Below are 10,509 nucleotides of genomic sequence, written 5' to 3'. Positions count from 1 at the left end.
ACTGCTGATGGCACACAGCATCTCAGGGATGCCCCATCTTGAATTGCTAGATCTATTCAAAGACTTTCCAATTTAACATGATGATAGTGCCACACAATATTATAGAGGATATTCTCAATGTGAAAATGGATGTTCTTGTCCATAAAGAAAATACAGTGGTAACTCTTACCATACTGTCAAGGTAAGATGCATCTGCAGCAGGAAGATTGATGGAGGTGGAATCAAGCATGTTTTCCCTCTTGCTGCCTGCCACAGACCTAGTCTAGCAGCAATGTCTTTTAAGACTCAATCAGCTTAACTAGTAGTGCTGCCATGAGCCATTCTTGATGATAGGCATTGAATTCCCCATTCAGAGTACATTATGTGCCCTTGCCACCCTCAGTGGTTCTTCCAAGAGTGCTCAGCAGAAGGGAACACTGATTTAGAAGCTGAAGTGGGTGTGGAGAATATAGGATAATCAGCGGAAGGTTCTCTTGCCAATGAGAACACATGTGGTTGATGGTCAATGTTGAACACTCCAGACCACTGTGCCACCACCTCTACTGGGTCTGACCTGTCAGTGGGAGAGGACATATTCAGGGATGGTGATAGTGCTGTCTGGGAAATTGTCCATAAATTATGTTTCCATGAATATAACAATGTCAAGCCATGGTTTGCCTGAACTGTGAGACAACTTGAGAGAATTTTGGGACTAGTCCACTGTTGTTTGTAAGAAGGATGCTATAGATTGACAGGCTTGTTATTGTCTTTTCCAGACAAAGATGGTTCATCTGTTTTTATTTCCAGTTGTGAGACAACTTCAGAGAACACTTAAGACCCAACCATATTGATCATTGTCTGGAGTTACATGCAGTTTACATTCCCATCCTTGATTCAGGGCTAGTGACATTGAGACTACTTTCATTTTGAATTTATTAATTGAATTTAAATTCCATTAGCTATCATGATGGGATGCGAATCCATGACTACAGCATATTAGCCTGCACCTCTGGGTGACTACTCCAGTGGCATTCCCATTGTGGCACTGCCTCCTCATCTTTGCTCATTGGCAGTCACATTTAGTAGCAATAATTCTCAGCACCTGGTCCGGCACATAATGTCTTAGTCCTTTCAGAAGAGCAGACTAGCTTTCAGATAAAGGATATTGGGGCCACTGCTGATAAGTGCAGGAAATGTATGGTATGATCAGTGCTGGCGGAACACAGCAAACACCGTCTTGAGCAGCAGGATGACATTAACATGGTGTGTGCGTTACACTGATTGGTGGGGATCAATCATGCCTATCTTTGGGACTAGCCAATTTAATCTTCGACAATTTACTTCTTCACTGCAATGCTAACCGATCACTTTACATTTTATATTCGGGAAGCACGTGACAAATCACTCATGATCTGACTTTGCATTACTTCACTGACTCAGCTCAATGCATTGTAAATCCATTTGGCAGTGAATTGTGGATACCCAATGAAGCAACATTCATATGTATAATGTCATACCCTTTTGAAGATTGTTGACTTAAAGCTTCATCTAATGCTGAGTTCCGCGGTATACATTATACTCATTATTATAAAGAATAATGAAAATCATGGATGGAATATTTCTGATTTTTAAAAATTGTGCTACAAAAAGTGTGTGGGTGTTTTGGAAGCTGGAGAGGATAGTTCCAAATTGCTGACATTTAGATATAAACTCTGTGTTCATCAAAGTCTTACAGCTGAATATTAACATAAAAAAAATGAGTGAGTTGTGGTTTGGTCAAATGTTAACATTTTAAACCTTCTAATGTTGACAATAACCAGCTTCAAACTTGTTCACATCCACGTTTATTGAAAGCAGCAGAGGTGTGGAAAACTCACTCATTCTAATGAGGCTCAACATCGCATTTTAAAAATTCTTCCATAGGATTTGGGCATTATTGTTTCAGTCAACATTTATTTTGATTCCTAACTGAGCTAGAGAAAACGGTGGTTAGCTGCCTTCTTGAACAGCTATAGTACTTTGGCGTGTAGGGACAAGTAAAGTTATGACAGGAAGGGAGTTCCAGGATTTTGGCCCAGAGACACCTAACCCCAGTTGTCTATGTATATCTGTTTTGCATCCTCATCAGAACATCTATAATATAGAAACAAGAAGAGATTCATATCATTTCGTATGTGATCTAACCAATGTGGCCTAGTCTCAAATAACTTGTGTGCTTCTTAATTCTACTGCTTTAGAAAACCAATGTGATACGGTGGACCTAAGCAATGAGAGGTGAAAATGTGTATGGAAGAGGGAGGAGGGCTTAAACAGCAGGATAATTGATGAGAGTGTAAAAGGAAGCCAAGTCAACAACGAAATTATGTTGAACAAGAAAATGTCCATGAACTCTTCAAATGTTTTGTCTGTTAAAAGGTGAAGTAGAGATGGTTGAAATTAACTGATTATAGTGGTATTTGGAATATTAATATTTTAATTTAATATCTAATTTTTCAGAACATGTAAAGCATTGACTGGCTTTCAAGATGAAAATGATGCAATAGTTATGACTATAGTGGCCACGCTAAAATTGGTGATTGATAGCTTGGTAGGTTGGTCAGCAAGATTGTTAAGGGTTCTGACTTGTGGAGTTGAAGACTTGGAAAAAAGTGGTAATTGAATCTAAGATAACAAGGCGTAGAGCTGGATGAGCACAGCAGGCCAAACAGCATCAGCAGAGCAGAAAAACTGATGTTTCGGGTCTGGACCCTTCTTCATTTTTTTTTGCTTTTCTAATGCTGCTTGGCCTGCTGTGTTCATTCAACTCTACACCTTGTTATCTCAGATTCTTCAGCATCGGCTGTTCCTACTGTATCTGAATTGGTAATAGAATCTAATTAGGTAAGCGATACTCAAAAAAAGAGGTGAAACAGGTGTGAAGCTAAGTGACCATTGGTCAGACCGGTTTTGAGGAATGCAAGGGGGCATATTGTTAGAACCCTTGCAGGTTTTCATTATTTCTATTCTTTTTGTTAGCAATTTTGAATTGTGAGCTGGAAATGACTTATGGACTTTGGCACAATCTTTGGTAAAAGGTAAAGAACAGTCCTTTTACCTTTTACCTCAAATAAACTTTGTGAGACAATAGTCTCTAGGCCTGGATTCACAAACTAATTGTAAACGGATTCTTCATTAAAAAGGTTCTAAGACACAGTGACCTCAGGAAGACTTTTGTATTTAGATAAAATAAAGTCAGTATTGGTTCTAACAACTCTGTAAGACACGATCAAAGAAGTGACAGGGAGGCAATGGCCTAGTTGTATTATTGCTGGAATGTTAATCTTAAGACCCAGATAATGTTTTGGGGACCTGGATTCGAATCCTGTCACAGCAGATGTTAGAATTTAAATTCAATAGAGATCTTGAATTAACGGCCTAGTGATGATTGTGTTGACATTGTCTATTGTTGGAAAAACCCATCTGGTTCTCTAAGGAGCCAGGGAAGGAAACTGCCATCCTTACCTGGTCTGGCCTACATGTGACTCCAGACACACAGCAATGAGGTTGACTCTTAACTGTCTCCTGGCAGTTAGGGATGGACAATAAATATTGCCTAGCCAGTGATGTCCTCATCATGTAAATGAATAAAAACAACTATATATTCAAGCAGCTGTTGGATGGTAATTGGGGCCTTGGGAAGAGTAAATCAGCCACTCAGGTCATAACAAGAACTTTTGAAGATATGTTTTTGTACATATTATGAAAATCATTTAAATAATCTGGTTACGTTTGTTTTTTTTTGTATTTTCTGCCTGTATTTTGTATGAAAGAGGCCTGAAAATAAATATTTAAGGTTTAAAGCACAGACATAATCAGCTTACGGTATTGTTTGATTTTCTCTCTGCTAAATTTATTGTGCATTTAATAAATAGTCGAGTCTTTTGTTTAAGATAGAAAGTTTGTAATTGGGTATTCACAAATCTAGTTAGGAACTATTGGCATGATTATTTGAAGGTCTTTGATGTTTTAATTTTACTGTGCTGTGAATACAGCAATAAAAAGGCTGATTAAATTTGACTACCTGTCTCCATGTTGTAACTATATATAGAGAGAGATGTTTGGATGCTATATGATGTGATAATAGAGGGGCTCAGTGTAGACAAATGGATACATCAGGATAAGGGATGAATGTATGATTGTAGAGAAACTGGTCAGTAATGGTCCCAAGGTAATATAAGAACAAAATTCAAGCTGTGACCTTGTGTGATCATTGAGGAGGCAACTGGAAGCTTAATCCAAAGGCATTAGAGTTTATCAGTAGATCACAAGATAGAAACATAGAAAGTAGAAGCAGGGCTATGTCATTTGGTCCTTTAAGCATGTTCACCATTCACTATGATCAAATTTGATCCTCTATCTCAATGCCATATTCCAGTTTATTTTTCCCCCATATGCCGAAATGCCTTTAAATTCTTTTTTAAAAAATCTACGTCTTTGTCGAATATATTCATTGGCTTGGCCTCTACAGCCTTCTGTGGTACAGAATTCAACAGGTTCACCACCCTCTGAGTAGAGAAATTTTTCTTTATCTCAGTCTACCCTGTATTCCGAGGCTGTGTCCCTAGCCCTATACTCCCCAACCAGGGAAAAATCCTCCCCGTATCTAGTCCATCCATTCTGTTAGAATTTTATATATTTCAGTCAGAACTCTTCTTATCCTTCTAAATGTCAGTAAATACAGGCCTGGTCAACCTAATCTCTCCTCAGAGGACAGTTCTCTCATCCATGGTATTAGCCTAGTGATCCTTTATTACACCCCATCTATGGCAAATATATCCTCTCTTAGGTAAGGAGATTAAAACTGCATGCAACATTACAGGTGTGGTCTCACCAAGGCTCTGTATATATGAACACATATGCAGCAAATTATAAGACGCTAACTACAGTTTTGCAAAGGGTGCTACCTAATTTCACATATGACAGCAAATTTGGTCGTTTTAACGAAACAAGTACTGTTTGAAAGTTTTCCACCTTACTGTACCGCTAGGAAGCATTTTAAAGTCATCAGACCTCCTAATGGCTTTCTGCAAATAACTTTAGAATGGATTACTGTCATTTTGATACTAAATGACTAACAAGCAATTTGTGCATTTGCTGAAATCTGCTGAAATCAAATGCCAATTTTCACAGTCAGTTCACAGTCAATCAAAAATAGGTCAAGCTTACTTAAGACATGCCACTCAAACAGATGCTTTCATTGGAGTTGCATACTATCTATCAACTGTACTTACAGATAAATGCCTATTTAATTGTTATAGATTCAAGATGAAATCTTTAGGATTTCATCACATTTAATAACAAATTATGTTAAAGGTAAGTTTGCCAATAGGTTCAAATCTGAGGCCTTGACATTAATGTAAGGTGTAAGATTAGGTACCTAAGATACCACCAATGGAGATCTAACTGTTTGTCCTGGCCAACACTTGCGGAATTGTGTCTTGTCAATAAATGATCCATTTTCTCTCTTTCTCTCTCTCTCTCTAATGGGCAGAGATGCCAGTAGTACTCAACAGTCTGTGGTTAATTACTTAATCACAGAGCACCTACAGTGCAGAATGAGAACATTCTGCCCATCAAAAATGCAGAGGCCCTCCAAAGACAATTCCACCCCCGACATGACAAACCCACCTAATCTGCACACTACACTGCAATTTTTAAGTATGGCTAATCCACCTAATTTACACATCTTTGGACTGTGGGAGGAAACTGGAGCACTCAGATAAAACCCATACAGACATGGGGAGAACATACAAACACCAGACAGTCACCCAAGGCTGGAATTGAACCCAGGCCGGTGGCATCATAAGGCAGCTGTGCTAACTACTGGACTACCATGTCACCCTAATGTTTTACCATAAAATTATGTCATGTTAAAGTTCATACTTAAAGAAATTTGATAAAGCTCATAGGACAGATGGTGCACTGATAGTAATCCTACCGGATTACTAATCCAGTAGTTTGATGCTCTCAACATGGAAGCATCTCTCACCGATATCAGCTGGTGGAATTTATATCCTACTCATTAATCATGGCAACCTCAGCCAGTGTAGGAAATGAACCCAGGCTGCTGGCATCATTGAAACCAGCTGCTTATCCAAATGAGCTAACCAACAAACAAATAATTAACATGGCAATCATTTGCATCAATTGCAGCTACATTTTTCCACTATTGTTAACAATGTTTAATCCCATGTCCAAAATCTATTATTTTTCAAAACTAGGTTTTAGATTTTGTCTTTTTTTCTTTCCAGTAATTGAGAAACATTTCATATTAGTTTGGATTCTTTTACATTCAATCTTCTCTCTCTTCCTTTTTGAGGTTCTGAGTTATTGCTACAGAGTGAAATGCCAAATCTGTTTGAACCATTTGCATTTGACTAATGCTCTAAGACCTATCATTCAATCATTTTATTTTTAACTCCAGAATACAAAGTGGAATTTTAACTCATCTTAGCAAACTTATCTTGATAATGCTTGGTACCCATTTTACTCTGAAGAGAGCAGACTGATTGGAATGAATTTTAAACCAAAACACAGATAAATTGGGATGCAGCAAAATGTAAACTTTTTGACAAAACAAACAAACCATCAGTCTGCCTCCTACCAGCCCAATTCTTAGCTTACCTCAGGCAGGATAAAAGGCAACAAAGCCACTTCCAAAGTGGTAAGTATTATACTGAAACTGAGTGCCTCATATTTATTATTGCTAGTTAAATTGCATTGGGTTAAGTAGCAGTGAGACAGTGAGAAGATCAATAGGTTAATCCACAGATCGAAGTAACATCCCAGGGAGCTGAGTTTGAATCCAGCTGCAGCAAGTAATGGAGTTTGAATTCAATAAAATTCTGGAATTAAGTGTCTAATGATGGCTATGAAACCATTGTTTATTTCCTGGGGAAATATCCATCTTCTTTACTAATGTCCTCCAGGAAATGAAACCGGTATCCTTACCCGGCCTGGTCTACATGTGACTCCAGACCCACAGAAATGTACTTGGCCATTAACTGCCCTTTGGGAAATTAGGAATGGGCAGTGATGCCCACATTCCATGATTTCTTTTTAAATAGGCCTCACGATGAACCCTGGACATTTCTTTCTCATAATTCATTTATTGTCACAGTGATGGCCTTTGATCCAGAGTCGGTATGGTAAGGATATCTGTATATTCCTTACAATAGCTGTGAAATTTGTCATTGTTTTGAAAATATGTTAATAGTACTAGTAATAATTAAAAAGGAATCCGGTAAAATTTGCTTGCATGAAATGAAAAACTGATCCATACAACCTGGTGATCCTTGGCCTGGAAGTGGTCAGCAAAAACCAAAAGACATAGGAGCAGAAAAAAACCATTTGGCCCACTGAGACTGCTCTGCCATTCAATGAGATATTGACCAGTCTGACAATCCTCCATTTCACTTTCCTGATTTTTCTCCATAATCCTTCGTTCCCTTAATGATTAAAAATCTGCTTATCATAGCCTTGGCTGCTTCCCCAACAACATCTTAGATTTCACGTTTGCCCAATTCTCAATTCAACCAATCTCTCTAAGTCTTCAATTGCTCATTTAAAACTCCTCAGACAAAACACATCAAGTAAATATGCTAGGTTCTGTGCTTCAGGTTTCTCCCCAAATAAGCCAGGGTATTGCTTATCCTCAATAACTTCCCCCATCAATAAGCTCTCATGGCTCCTTTCCATCCCATGAACTGCTGTCTCTCACTCTCCTTATAAATTTATATCCCCCCGCTTCAGTATTATAACTAGTGTTATAATCCCTTTTACATTCTGACTCCAATCCCTACATTTAAAATCCCTGCCAGTGTCCTTCTGACAGCAGTGGCTCCTGATAATCTCCTTTTGATTTTTGGTGAAAGGATTGACCATGGCCCAACCCCTTGACTGACTTAGTCTGACAGAACCAAACAACCAGAGTGCTGACTAATATCTGTATAGCACCCAAACTGTACACTCTCAAGTTCCCAGACTGGTTGCACTAGATCAACATGGCTGAGCATGGCACACTCCCTGAGCTGTGGAGGAATAGATTCCCTCACAGTGGCCACCCTGACTGATATTAGACTCTGCCCTTGACTTACTATGCCAGTATCCCCTGACTAAAGGAAGACTCTCTAAACTTGAAAGAAGACTATTCTCCTTAGACTGTGAGACATGTCTGCCTGTTTGCAAAATGTGCAGTAGGTTTACTGCGTCAGCTGCTGGCACATGGTTTGGGCGTAGGATTCACAAATGCACTGCCATGCAGCAATATGTCCAATTTCAGACTGAGCACTGCTGACCAAGAAGGCAAGTTTCCTGGCTTTGTGTCTGCGTTAAACAGTAAATGCAAGACAGAAGAATGGCCAGCTTTAATGTTTGGCCAATGTGGCAAAGTGCTAAAAGACAAGGAATGTTGTGGGCATCCACATTGTTGCAATGTAAATGTACACCAAGAGAGCATGCAAGCAGACCTGAGATGCAGCCTGAACAAGCCTGTGAGCTGAGTGCTGGCCCCTATGTGTAGTGTCCTTGCTGCAGCAATGCAATGACGGGGCAATCCAACTTTCAGCATGGGACTGCAAAAGCATATTGTAAGTGGATCAGAGATGGACTATGATGGTGAAGTGTGACTGACACTATATTAGATACCAGTGTCCATGGATATGACTGGACACTGCACATACACCCCTAGATGTTGAGGCTGGGTGTCCAGGACAGAGGTCCAGAGGAGCAAACGGAGAGATTAAGTCACCAGGTATCTTGCATCTGACTTTCATATCTGGAATTCTTGGCATCTAGACTCTACCCAACAGGTAGTGGAATAGGAGAATGCATATTAATGAAGTCAGATTAAGTAATAACGAAGACGATATTGGTGGTGGGCCTATTGAATTCACTACCACAAGTGAGGCTAAAACACTTTATGATTTCAAGAAGAAACTGGATATAGTGTTTGAACTAAAGGGATTTAAAGATAAGGGGTAAAAGTGGGAACAAGCTACTGAGTTGAAGGTTCAGTTATGAATGTAATGGATGACAAAGCAGTCTCAAAGGGGCAAACAATTTACTCCTTATCTGCCTCCTATGTTTTTATGTCTATGAGCAATAAGCCCCATTAATAGGCCTCTTGCCACTGACGAGCGAGAATTTCTTCTTGAAGTCCAAAATGTGATATCGGCTCTGTTTCTCTCTCCACATATATTGTCAGGCCTGTTGAGCTTCTTCAGCATTCTCTGTGCTTGTTTTTGAAAATGTAGCTTTTTGCTCTCGGTGTGGAGATGGGGCTCTCTCAATTTGCCATAACTTTCTCCCAAATTTCCCTCCATAGCCCACATTGTTCAGAGCCTGGGAAAATTTCACCCATAGTTTCAGTCTGCGAGTAATATTATTACTTGGACAAAACTGCAGCATTTAATATAACATACACTTTATCTCTTTGTAAATGTTACCAGAGAGCAGAAAATGAGGCTGTGCCAAAGAGGCAGGAACAACAGGTGCATTGTTTCTAGTTCCAGTTCAATGTCCAGTTTCTGCATATTTTAGACACTGGTGACATCCATGATTCAGTGCATTGTCAGGAGGGACACCAATTTTCACAGTTGTTTTGTATTTGTAGCCAAGGTATAGAGGTGCCAGTGTTGGACTGTATTTGGAGGAAGAATAAGCACTATGTAAAAATGCAGCATAAAGTTGGGAAACAAGAGCTGTGCCTTTGGATTTGAACACTGTATTAATAACGTAATCTGAAATGAGATATGTAGCTCCTGATTTTGTAAACTGGTAGTTGATGTGCACAAATGTTACATCTGTAATATTGAGTTTTGACAGCAGCGTGATATCTGCCATGTGGCTGTGTTAGTTGGTCTTATCCAGTTAACAGCATCTAACATTCATAACATACATCTCAAAATGTTATTTGCTGTTTAAAAAAAAGGCCATTCAAAGCCTCATCAATCAATAGCTGTTGACTTTTTTGCTTAATATTATGTTCAGAATGAAGGCAAGAGTCCATGAACTAAAAATGTCTCAGAAAAAAGTTCCAACTTTTTGTTATTTGTAAGAAATCTGAAAGAATGAATGTTTCTCATAGGGGCCTTTTGAAACAGGAAGACTCTTTTCAGTGGGAACTGGAGTTGTGTGCAAATTATGTTCTGAAGCAAACATTAGTTGAGGGCTTAGAAGCGCTGAAAAATGGAAATGGGTTCTAATTCAATAAGCTCTTGTTCGTTCTGTTAAAACTTATATAAATAGAAACATGGCACTTACGTTCAGCATTTAATTATAACATCTGCTGTAAATTGACAAGAGCAAATTGAAATCAGAGAATATCAGTTTGCAACTCTGGATTAAATAAGATTTCTGAATGACAATTGCTCCTTGCTATTATAAATAAATATATCCAAGCTGTCAGTGCAGCGAATGAACAACACATAGCAAATATGTTTATCGTTTGACCAGCTGAGGAACAGAACTGTGCCTTTGGATTCGCACATT

The sequence above is a fragment of the Stegostoma tigrinum genome, chromosome 5 (genome assembly GCF_030684315.1).
Source record: "Stegostoma tigrinum isolate sSteTig4 chromosome 5, sSteTig4.hap1, whole genome shotgun sequence".
NCBI classification, from domain to species: domain Eukaryota; kingdom Metazoa; phylum Chordata; class Chondrichthyes; order Orectolobiformes; family Stegostomatidae; genus Stegostoma; species Stegostoma tigrinum.
Note: the sequence above shows the minus strand (reverse complement) of the source record.